Source organism: Mycteria americana, chromosome 1, assembly GCF_035582795.1.
Source record: "Mycteria americana isolate JAX WOST 10 ecotype Jacksonville Zoo and Gardens chromosome 1, USCA_MyAme_1.0, whole genome shotgun sequence".
Classification (NCBI taxonomy): domain Eukaryota; kingdom Metazoa; phylum Chordata; class Aves; order Ciconiiformes; family Ciconiidae; genus Mycteria; species Mycteria americana.
Window position 1 is genome coordinate 111565278 of NC_134365.1, and position 13146 is coordinate 111578423.

At 39.9% G+C, this 13146-nt stretch overlaps 1 protein-coding gene across 1 annotated transcript in view; it reads right to left on the minus strand.

The window, feature by feature from the left end:
- Nucleotides 1-1556: 1556 nt before the first annotated feature.
- Nucleotides 1557-13146, minus strand: part of NRIP1 (nuclear receptor interacting protein 1) — a 188634-nt gene continuing 177044 nt past the window's right edge. Inside the window, exon 5 of the transcript XR_012777802.1 lies at nucleotides 1557-1675. The gene's annotated coding sequence lies outside the window, so the exon portion shown is untranslated. The remainder of the gene's footprint in view (nucleotides 1676-13146) is intronic.

The following is a 13146-nucleotide window of genomic DNA, read 5'->3' on the forward strand; positions in this document are numbered from 1 at the left end:
AAATTAAAAGATAAAAAGCAGCCTGTATCTACACTTACAGACATACACATATATGGCAAGCAGCTATGTAGGAAGGCAAAAATGCAGAGCTGTGAAGACAACCTTTGGTGAAGAGAGATAAATGCTCATCTAGAAACTTTCTAAGGCATTGGGCCAACTCTTGTTTCAGTTGTTCTTGCTTCACCATTTGGACAGGTGCAATTCATCACATCAGGTTTGAAATCTCATGAGCTAGGCACTATTCCATTGAAGTAAAATGTGAAAACCAGAGGCAGGTTTTTCACAAATACAGAGCTGAAGATTGAAACTGGGAGTCATACTGGTTTAGACTCTGTGGACGTGCCTCCTGAGTGCACGCCCCAGACGGCTTGTTTGACTTCATTCTCCAAAAGGCAGAACTCCAGCATTCAATTGCTCTCATTTCATATCCTGGTGCATTCATCCTTTTGTTTCCAGCTGTGTCGGCTCTCTGCATATATCTATACTGAAGGCATCACGTGAAAGCATTGGGTGAAAGTTATTCAAGTTAGGTTTAAAATACTTGGTTGAAATATCCCACTTGAGAAACAGAAATGTAACCCGCTCTGATTTCTATTCTGCTGGGCTAATAGCTTTACAAAAAATATCTTTCAGTGAATACTTCAAGTCGGATCCCAAAGCAGTGCTGCAGATATTCTAGATGCAAGCCATTAAGGCCTTAAGACTAAAGACTGCAAATTTGTTATTACATGTTTTTGAGTATTTACAGTGTTAAGACTCCTCTTATGAAAAGGTAACATTTTAGACCTCTACTAATTCACTGAGACAGCCATCTGTAAGGGTCAAGCTTGTTGATAGGCCTAAATTATAGATGACATTCCCCACCAGGTTCCAGTCCTAGACTAATGGATAAATTACCAAGTGTGAGGAAACACCTACTATAATAATTAAAATAAGATGCAACAGCTTGTGATTGGTTGATCAGGATGAATAATATAAATAAAATACTTGGTAAGAGTTCTTAATGCCACTTGATACCACAGCTGTCTGTGTAAAGGATTCAAGCTTTGAAAATAATTAAAAAACCAGTAACTTAATAGAACAAATTTGAAGGTAACATCAGTGTTGTGACATCTATGCACATTTTCTCTGGTATAAATAGAGCAACTTGCACCAGCAGCAGCGTACCAGAACAGCAAACCCACACTATAATGAGGGTACAGAAATCAGTTTTACCAAACAGGAAACACTTGAACCTTCACTTCCTAGTTCTAATCTTGCACTCCTGTTAGCACTTAATTCCCTTTCTTCACTGCTACATGATTTCTACATACTTGGGCTCTACATCCTTGCAAGTAGTTCAAACACATTAAAAAAGAAAAAATGCCCACAAATTGAGGCTTTCATATATTGCGGTTTCTATTCCTGCACAATGAAAAGACTTCATAGCTGAGATCTCTAGGTATCCTTGGCCTTTTCAGGAGACTGGATTTCAGCTGTGTATACACGGTAAATGGCAACCCATAATCTAGTCTGGCATACAAGCAGTTAAGGTCGAGCCATGATTCAGGTACTCAAAATTCCGCCTTGGCTCCAGGCTCCCAGTCCTATGCTAGCCATGCTACTGGTGCAGCTTCATCTATCACTGTGAGAACTCACCAGCAGAGCTGTGCAATGCGCAGATTTCTTTGGTTTGCTGGACAAAGGAAAAATAATATATTAGTAGTTGTTAACCTGGACACATTTCAGTAAATCTGGAACTAACATTTACCCCTTTTTTCTTCTGCCTTCCTTTTTTCCTCCCACAGCATATCTATCCTTAATGAAAATGTGCATCCACTTCTCCTCTGATCATCATCTATTTGTCATCTGAGCATCTTCATACAGGTTTAAAACTAAGAGCAACAATGCTACTGTCTGATATAGTATGAGTGTTAAATATATAACTAATCATATGCTAAGTGGTCACATGTCTCTATTCACTCCACATAAAAGGATGAATTATTACTTTATCATGAGCTCAAGGTAAACATAGTGCATTGCTACTATGCTCCACAGGCTACCCTGGTGGAAAGTGGGAGATTCAGAAAATAAGTCAGTTAGAGGCTTCCTCTTGGCTCTGCTATTTCTTTGGAAAGAGACTGTGTGTTTGCTTTCAGCAAGTGCCTACTTAATACACCACATATTCTCTAACATGTGAAGGCAACTGTGTAGGTGGCACACTGGATAAAACCCCTGCCTCATTTCACCTCCTTCTGTTCACTTACAATAGGCAGATGACAAAGCAGTTCTGTGCAGAACGCTTTCCTTGTTGACCCACCACCCATGACCGAGTGCTCTATGAGAAGCCACTATTTGAACCTAGGAAACTGCTATTATAAAACGAGTTTAACATTTTCTATCATGATCATCCCCTGAAGATACTCCAAATGGTAGAAAGCTCTGTTTCAGCCCACAAACACAATAGCATCTCTAAGACAGAGCTACTAACATTTGATATTCCTGAATCAAATGTTCCCATCACTGGCTCTAAATTACATCTACTTAATAGTTTGGAAAGGACCCATGAAGTACTAACTAAAAATCTGATTCTTTAAACGTTATTGATTTTTTTTTCTTTTAGAATCTCCTTCAATTTAGAGACAGCTTCTTCATTTCCTCCTTTTATATTCAGCAGCTAATTAAAAATTGGTAAGGAAAAAGCTTCACAACCCCCCTCACCCCTGCCAAATTGCAGTATTCCGTTCCTCCTTTGAAAAGACAATTTTACAGATACAATGATCAGTTCAACACAGCAGCTTTTACACCTTTGCAACAAGGCTTTGCGACAGAGTTTAGCTCAGTTAAAGATTATTTTAAGCTCACTCAGGATAAATAGCCATAACATTTACTTCAGCCCAGAAAATCAAGCAAATAAAGACATGAAGAGCCAATATTCTATAACTCAAAATCAAACAGGCAAGTAAAATGCTTTCTCAATTTCCAGAATCCCAGGGAAGGTCTGTGCCTGTTAAAGTCACTGGCAAAATTCCTGTCAAATTCAGTGCAATCAGAATTTCATGCACCTTCTCCTGCTAACTGATCACATTTAATCACAACATCATAAAAGCACATGGTGTTTCCCATACAATTCATTGTAAACTTCAGCCATGCCTTGAAGCTAACATTCCTTCTAGGATAAATAATCACATTGTTCTTTCCCTTGTCCCAGAAGATTTACATTTTTTTTCAGAGCAGTTATATTCTAATCAAAGGAAAAACTGCATCTCTGTTCTAGAGAGGAAATGTGTATTTCCTAAATGGGAGGGCCAAATCCTCTGCTCTATAATTTTACTGAAACTCAATGAATCTGGGCCACACATTCCTTATTGCTATCTAGCACTATACTGCAATTTAGAGTGAAAACTGCTAACTTCTGTCATCAGGCCAATTTATGTATTATCAGACAAAACTGATGTCTATAGTGAATTATAGGTATAGGAGTCATTATCTTCCAGGAGCACCTTGAAAACGAGATGTCTAATCTCAATAATGTAAGTTTCCTGGTTAAATAAATCCCCTGTGCTTAGTAATTCTACGCATTTATAGAAAAGATGTCACCCCCCCACCTCCTTAGACTTTAAAAAACATTTTAAAGCCTCAAGGGGATTTGAATCCTCACTAAACAGAATTGATTTCTGTACTTACTACTTAGTATTCTTAATCACACAGTTCATGCATTTTTGTTATGTAATGGATTGGGAAATTCAAAGAGCCAGCCTGTTTTGCAAACATTTAGCTTCCCATTGCCCCACTTCCCTTTTACTTTGATGGCTTTTTTTTTTTAATATCAAGATGACAGTCTTATTAAGCACATCCTGCTTGAAAGAGCTCCAAACAATCAACGCAGCCCTCTAAGTTTGTAGCCACCCAGGCCTTGCGTGAGCATTTAAGAACAGAACTTCGAAAGGCCAGCAGAGGTTTTCCAATCCACTCGGCGAGAAAGGTTGCCTCTCCACTTTTGCCTATGAGAATTCAGGTTAAGGACTTTAGTCATCTATTTCTTCCCTGAGAGCCTGATCCAAAGCTAAATGAAGCCAAAAGGAATCCATCTATCGATCTGAGCACTTCTGGCAACTTAATTCAGAGTTCCTCTACGAATTTATACGCCACGTTGGATACGGCCTGAGGACAGTCTTTCTAACCTAACTTGCACCCACTGCCTGTGGCTATAGGCACCCACTCGAGTTCCCATGCGCTGCCTTACCTCCGGGAGATACCCACAGATGGCTGCTGACAGCACCAAGCTCCAAGTGAAACAGGAGGAGCCAGCTGGCTCACACAGCCCCCTGCACATAGATGAGTAGCCTCTGAGTAGAATGTACTATTTTGTCCATACCACCACCTTATCTGCAGTTTTCTGGGCTGGAGCTGGTTCCCAACCAGCCAGTTCATACTTGCATCTGCCTATATTTGTAGACGCAACATCAGATTAAAAATATTCTTCTGCCCTTCAGGAGTCTACGCTGAGACTCTTGGGTCCTCTCTCTGCTCTCGCTCTCATACAAATCGGGAGTAACTCACTGGAAGACAATGAAGCCACAGTAGCATCTAGAATAGAAAAACTAAAGCCTAACAATTTCATTGGTGAGCTCCTGGCTTGTGTTTTAATTTTCTTATCAGGTTTGTGCGAGTCTCACCTTTTTGGAAATTAGAATTAGGGACTCAGAAATTCCCCGTTCAGTTTTCATATATCTCATGGATCCTTAGCTGATTTAGATATGTACCTGCTGCCCGTAACCTGTGCTTTTACAAATCATTCCAAATAAATTCTGGTGTACAAGCACCACATTTTGACCACACTAATTCTAAGTTAGACTCAGGAGCTTTTAAAAACCATCTTCCTGATAAAAAAGCAATTCTTTTATACAGCCAGAGAAGACCAGCAATCCATATCAGTTATACATTAAAAGCTATACTGTCACTGTTATGTCAAATGAAGCTTTTCTCTAACACTCTGCAGCTTAGGTTTCAATCTGTACTTAGTAAAATGCAGTGATAAAACCAAATGTTCTAGACCAGTTCTGAAGTGTGAGTACCAGGAACGCATCCAGGAAGTACAAAATTTGCTTAAAAGACAATGGTCTAAACACTTTAAGGCTGCAAATATAGCCATGAGCTGGAATCAACCACATAAAATAGTTCGTGTTGCAGAAAGAAATACATGCTGCTACACAGAGCAGTTCTTCCCACATTACTGTTTTACACAGCTTAACAGCTCCACGCTGTTTGGACAGACCCTTTATATTCTTTGGAAGTTACTCTGGATAGAGCCTTAGTTGGCAGATATTAGCAAAGCTTCATATTTTTCATCTGAGTTATGCCAGCTCATCCAGTGTCACCAAACAGTTACACCCGGGTAGCTAATTTTTGCAACAGTGCTATTTTTTAGAGGCAAGGATACATCAACTGACGCAGTGGCAATTTGAGCTGTTTACATCCCTGTGCATGTGATTGCAGAGCCTCCAGCTTGGAGCGTCCTTGTTTTTGACTATCCATGACCCTGCTATACTGTCTTACTGCCTCTCCATGTGTTATAGCACTTTCCTTCACTTGTACAAACATACCATGCCATGTGAGAGACGAACCGTATTTGCCTCTTAGGGCCCCTTTAAAAAAAGTGGCAGTCCTCATGCCCTATTGCAACTCATGCCTTTATGTACCTGCAAAATATGCCCTGTCTGTACCCACTATTACTAGCTTTTATTAAGGTAATCAAATATGCAGAAGAGGCTGATGTTAAGGGGAAGAAGTCTGTACACTACTGTCAGGACATGTTGCAGGAACAACACATAGTATATCAATGTGTCCTAAAATATTTAGGGAAAACAAAATTTAAATTTGATTATCAAATGCCGGTAAAAAATTGCATCAGCTATACACTGTCTGTACCAGTCGCATTAAACCCAGGCTTATACAGTGGGAACTGTAGATGCCATCTGCAGCCCTAGAATAACCTTGGCAGCATACCAGCCTATATTCATTTCTGTGGAGAACAGCCTTGCTTGCTGTAGCTAAGTCCTCATGGTACCTCAGACTGCCAAATTGTCTCAGAGCTAGTAACTGGATATTATCACTCATTTAAATCCATCCTAGTTAAACAAGATGCTTGGAGTTGGCAGTTCCTGAAACTTTATTAAAGGTTGAGTAGGTAACCTTTCTCACCCCTCCGCCCCAATTTAGCAGAACGTGATTACCTCAGGCAACTCAACAAAAGCCTATGATGGATAACTTGAAAACTGGAACATACATGAAAAAAACAGTATGAAAAAAAAAAAAGACTGTTGAGGAAATTTCAGTGTTGTTCTGCTTTAGGTAGAACAGAGTCTTTCAACAGGCGAATTAGTATCATCCTAATGAATTATAGGCGGATTGAGAGGGCAGACAGAGGGGAAACTGCACAGCAGTATTTCTGTATTTGAATAAGAACTTCTACCTGGATAGACTAACTTCTTTTAACTTATGAGAAAAAGGAACAATCAGGACAGTTCTTGAAGACGACTGGCATCCAGAGATCTGCAAAAAGGGTACAGAAAACAGATAGAGTTACAGTTCAAAGACTTGTACATCAAAGAGTGACCCATCCCCCTGTGACTCCCCCTGCTCTTATTTCACTCAAATTCTTCAAAGGAGGATTCAGTGGAATAGATGACTTTTTTATCCTGGATAACCATGGAACAGCCAGGATTTATTCTACCTCTATTGAATCCAGATGTGGTTCAACAACCTGTTGCCCTAATAACACACAAAAGAAAGCACTGCTGTATGCAGAAAGTGATGTCCACAAATAAGCTCCAAATGTCTGTCAGGAATAGCTTAGTGAATCACACACATATTGGTTTAGTGCTACAAACTGCTGGAAGCAGTTTTACCCAGTAGAGCATGTAAGTAGGACTTCAAAGATGACTCTGCTAGACATACATTCCCACCTTCACCGTAGGCACTCACACGATACCATTATTATCAGATCTAAAACTTAACAATCTTTAGCACAGTTATACTTTGAACATCCCTATGACAGGGAATGTGGTACTATTCCCATGTTATCATACAGTTCGGCTTATTGTCTGTATCACTAAAAAGCAAAATCATATACATGTCATCTAGCAGTCACTGATGATGGGATGTCTGAATCCAAAACACTGATTTTCAAATCTGTAGTTTAAGTTGCTTCCTCACTCTTAAGGTGCTTAAAGATACTTAGAAATGTAAAGTCTGTCTGTGAAGAAATCCCAGTACTGTAGAATTCTTGACAATATTGAGCAGCTAGACAGCTACCCTACATTTAAGTTAAATCAGGATCTGTAATTTATGCATTCATGCTCCTATGTTACCTCTGTGATTAATCTGATTGCTTTCCTTAGACCAAATTTACCCAAAGCAGCTTTGTAGAGAACAGGGGTAAAGGAGTGGATAGGACTTGCCCCTCCTGCTGCCTCTTACCAGGCAGCCCACCAATTACAGCCCAGTGATTGCAGCATCCTTTCTCATGATGGGGATTACGGTTCAAATTTTCTTCTTTGTTTCTGTTCTCCTCTTCTATGTGATTTCTCCAACCACCAGGTGAGAGCCTTTCTCCTTCTCCAGAACCTTGAATTAGCTGTTATACTTCGTACAGACGAATTATATACCAGTTGAGCTAAGCGGGGTGGGGTGGGGGTGGTGTGTGTGCATATGTTTGCACATGACTCTCTGGCCTGCTGGCTAGAGCAGTCACTTGACAGGGGATACAATTGGATTCCACAGGACCAGTTCCAATAAACATTAAATATTAGTTTAGTTCACTGGAGCAGAAATGAAAATCATTGCAGCAAGTAAAATAAGATGTTTTGGAGGACTGGCTATAGGTGCTCAGGCAAGAAGTTTGCAGAAGACAGAAATCTGAACCACATGCCGGAGTTGTAGATTTGTGTCCTGAGCACCCAGCGAAGATACTTGCTTGTCCTCAGAATGAAACTGGAAACAGTTCAGTTCTCCAGTTAGTTTGTAAACTGTGCAGTTTATGTAGTACAATTGCCAGTCCCTAATTTACTTTATTATCTCTACTGCGTGACCTCTGGAGGGACAAAGGATGGCATGCATCTTCTTACTCTGTCAGCTCCCTCTGCTCACTGCTTACCTCCTTCCTCCACTCTCTAGGAACTTACAGGAGAGAAACTGTCAGGGTGACGAAGGAGCCATTTCATAAAGGCCATGGGAAAGCCAAATGCAATGAGCTGATTACTAGTAGCTTGCTGCTGTGTGTAGCATTAACCATAGGGAAGCCAGAGCGTTTTGTCAACAGTGCCTTGCTGTAAAAACCCAGTCAGACTGAGTTGATACGAGAAATCGTATTTAAGAGAAAATGATGATACTATGTGAAAATTGAATAGGAGAGGATACATGTGTATGCATATGTCCTAGCCCAGAACTGGAAACTCTTACTGCTACTACGAGTGGCGTTAGCCACAGCCATAGCTTTGCTGGGTGTCAGTTTATGCTTAAAGAAGACATATTATTTATCTCACATACAGCAACTGAGGCATAATATATTATTAAGGGATTAGATAGTAAAAAAGAAAAAACACAAGATGAGGGCTGGAATTATTTTTCTGAAGATGACTAATAACAATTTCAGTCACTGTTGGAGATGGGATACTCATCCGTTCTTGTCCAAACACCTCAGTACACTGAGCAGTATGCCTGCTCATGTGGTCTTAAGTACTCCAGAGATGTCTTCCCATTTTCAAAAGGTATCCTACGCTTGCATGTTACCTGTTGATTTTATATTAACCCTAGTAGCGGAAGATAAGCTAGAGTCCAGCCTACAAAAAGCCAGTGGGAGCAAAGATGAATAGAACAAAAGCTAGGACATAAGAAACAGATCTGTAGCAAAGATTTGCAGTGGAAACTGAGACAAAAATACCACATAACAAATTCAGTGCAGCTGTCTATGAGAGGTCCAGCCTTTCACGCAGAAGTCCTACTGAATTTGACAGAGAAATGTTACGGTAAAATTTTAAATCAACTTACCACTTTCAGGATGAAATGTATACTCTTGAGGCAGAGAAGTATATGTGTATATATAAATACTAGATTCCATAAACTGGTTTAAAATAACATCTAGAAAACATGCAAGTATAGATCTGCTGCTCTCTTTCTTATTAAAATCCATGTTATATTAATGGGTTTATTTACAAACTGAACAAGAACTCTGTGATGTCATCTGTTTTACAGAAAAATCACAGTAAACTTGCCACTTGAGCGTTATAACTTTGGATTTGTAGAAACTCAGAAATCATTGAAAAATTAATGCAGTCATAAAGCTCTGCTAAATCTAAGTGCACAGCTTAAACAGAAGTGTCTAGAAAAAATACCAAAGCATACAAGTGAAAACAAACATGAGTGGGATATAATTACAAGGGATAACGAGACTTTGGTTGTAATCTCTTGCATGTATTGGTATTATCAGCTGAATCTTTGGATAGGCCTGATCCAAAGTCTGCTAAATGTTAATGAGGGTATTTCTTTTGATTTTAATAGGTTCTGAACTTAATCCTAAAACATTTTGGTTTTGTGATGTGAAGCATGGTGTATGAACACAAACCTTGTATCACAAATAGTGTCTCACTATTCTTTATTTGTAATGCAGCAAAAATAGCCTTTTTAGTAATAAAGACTCGGGAAAATAAATTTTTCAGCAGTGCATTTCTTGGGTCCATGCACTTAGATTTTGGCTTAGATGTACTATGATCAATATTTCCAGGTGAAGCGATTAATTTCCTCTGTTTGGCATGTGAATAAAACTCTTGCAATGCAACTTTGACTTTCATTTTAGTTGCAGTCTGTTATTGCTAATGAAAAAAATACTTCCTAGCTTTTCTAATGTATCAGCTAGATAAATTGTTAACACTTAAGAACTCCCCAGGCAGTAATGAATGACACAGTTTTCTGTGTTATCCCTGATAAAGTTTAGGATATGGAAAGCAGTTTAATCCTCTTTCTATGCTCTCCCATCTGTGCTTTAGAGCTACCATAGTAAATTACTACATACTGAAGCACTGCTTCAGCTGCAATTTCATATTTTCAGAGCTGAGATAATTTTACTCCACAGTGTATTTTTTAATCTTTGTAAAAAAAGTAAGATGTTTAAGGAAGCCAGGTCAGATAAAACTGTTGAATTTAAGAGATGGATGGTAGTTTTCAGTGAAGTAGACTTTTCATGAAGGTTGCTTGGAATACAGAGTTAAGCCAAACTAATCACTTTGTTTATAGAAAATCTGCAATGCAAAGTGTTAAGGTTTAAATCAATTGTAATCTTTTGTTAATTATAAGACACTCTTTATGCAGGAATAGTTGCTGACAAATATGGCTTGAGGTATTCTTTTTATTGTACCTTAAATATGTTATTGCCTGTGCCTAATGCCTTTGATTCTGCTTTGATATTGCAGAATGAATTTACTTGGTACAGTTTTGCCATTAACCTGTTCAGTCATAGTTAAGGCTCGTTTCTTTGTCTGTGAGGGAAGCCTGAGTTTTGTGTTGGATCACAATGTGCACAAATGTGTTTGTGCACATTTTATCAGATGTGCATTTTGCTGCTGTGTAATCATTATGGATAAAGGGACTGATTTAGTATCTGTTGGAGTAAATTACTGACTCAGTCAGAGGCTGAGCGTAAGCAGCTGCTCCAAGAGTAGAAGTGAATACAGAGAGAGAGGGAGACTGATTTAATAAACTTCTCTATCTTTCATTTTTCTGCATCCACATAAAAACCTACATTCAACAATACCACAGAAATCCAGTCAGTCCAGTGTCTTGCTCAGGTCACCATATGGTTGTGGAACAGCTGGTTAATGTTAAACCTTCACAAAATTGAGATTATACTTAGAGGAAGCAGCAGATACTTTGAAGAATCTGCAGCCACAGTGCGGCATCTAAGACAGACAGCCACAAGTCATCAAAACACTCTGCCAGAGAAAGAGTTCCTCTGTAACCCTTTGTTACTTTGAATTTCAAAATGACATCTTACTACCTATCTTATGTCCTGGGACTAACCTGAAGAATATAGCCCATCCCACCTGATGACCTAAACCCAGCTAAACAAACGTCTGTCACCTCACAACCAGATTATGGCAATCCAGCACTTTCTCTGAGACTTGACAATTGCTGCTAAGGCTACCGAATTGTCAAACCTGAGTCAAATCTCCTGAATTCAGGGTGGAGAAAAAGGGTCCGTGGATTTTTCTGTGGGGGCAGGTAACCCAGCTCTGCAGAGGATAGCCTGGTGACATTGAAACAGAGCTGCTTCACACTGCATATGCCAATAAGAAACTCCTCCTGTTCATTTTATTTTCTCTAGGTCTTCATTGCCACATGCCGGCTGCTGGGATTGCTAAGGAACAGGCTCCCATCTTCACCGCCCTGCCCACACACATCTGCTCCTCCGGCGCGGTGTGGGGTGGGTGGTGAGCAAAGAGCACCTCAGCGGGCAAACCTGGATTTGTGCTCGCCAGCAGGAGAAGTGACGCATGGATTTGAAGACAGCTTGGTAGCGATGGAAAACTAGCCATTGTGGCTAAGTGATAGTTGCACATTGTTGAAACAATAGTGAAGTGGCACAGCCATGCTACTGTAAAGATAGAAGTTTCAGAAAGCTCTTGAAAAAATAGAAATAGCTGAATATAAGGTGTTCCTATGGTCTTAAGTTTGCCCCTTTGAGTACCTAGTCTGATGTTATCAATATTGACAGTAATCCAAGGGATCATGTAGGGGAAGCAGGGAGGGGGTCTAAACCCCACCTCTGGGAGGGAAGGAAAGCTCACTTCAAAGCTGATGCCTCAAGAGACAAGAGAATGAGTTACCTTGAGCCCGAGAAGGTCAGAGAACAGGGGGAACTGCTGGCAACAGCCTGCTTCCCCCTGCTTCCACCCTCACGCCTGTCCCAACGCCCTCCCCGGGAACCCGCCCTCCCGCAGACGCCCGCTCCCCAGGGACAGCGTTTGGCTCCCGCGCACCCCCGGGGACTCTGAGGAACAGGAGGGTCAAACAAAACAAGGAGGAGGAGGACCTGGCTACTCTCCTGCAGTTTAACCTGAACATCGTTTCATAAAATTAAACAACAGATGCTTCTCAAGGGCATGACACATTGTAGAGGCCTCCTTGAAGTCAGGGAGCTGCTAAAGCCTTCCAGCTAAGGTTGACAGATTTTCTGATAACAGAAAATGAAGCAATCTAAAAATATGCTCTTCCAGCTACCCCTACAATCAGTTACAGGTAGATCATAGCACGTTTCATAAATGCCAAAGCAAGCTGTCCTGACATCATTAGTCCGTTATTTAAGACACTGATAGAAGAAGATGAGCTAATTATTTATGAATATTCAAAGTGCTATTAGGACAAACAAAGCATGTAAGCAGATTGATATGAACACTCTTAATAACCCGATCCAAAGATAATTCATGGTTTCCAGTCCTGGCTTTTGTTTTTTTACTGTTTGTGGCTATGATACTATTGAGTATCATGAGGGATCAAGTGCACCCTCAGTAAGTTTGCAGACGACACCAGGTTGTGCGGGAGCGTTGTCAAGTCTTGTGAAGCCACAGAAATCCTGACTGGGATGTAGGGGTCTTCTTAATAGTAAAGAACATTAATAATAAACAGTGTTTAACTTACATGTCACTGTCTACCATACAAGTGTACCATATTTACTACTGATTTTTTAATAACATTCATGGAACTATTTAGAAGGAAGAGCTGCATTCAATAGCCATCAGAGAGATTTACCTGGCCTACCATTATCTGACAATCAACACCTCTTCACTGGAGCTTGAGATACAGACAACCAGAGCCTCAGTGTGAAACCAGAATGTCTGACATGAAAAGCTGGGAGAATGTTTAACAATAGCGTAAAATGACAGGTAAGAAGGTTTTGATAAAAATATGAAAAGAATTCTTTGTTCTTTTTTTAAAGGAAAATTTGTGCTTCCTCTCAAAATGCTTTCTAGGAAATACTTATTTCCTAATCAGCTCTAATCATAAGTTATTATTAAGGGCACTAGTCTTTTTTTCTCCCTCTGACAAGAAAAAAAAAGCAATTAAATGACACAGATGTCACTTGTTCTCATGAGTGTGTCCAACTGTGCCAAA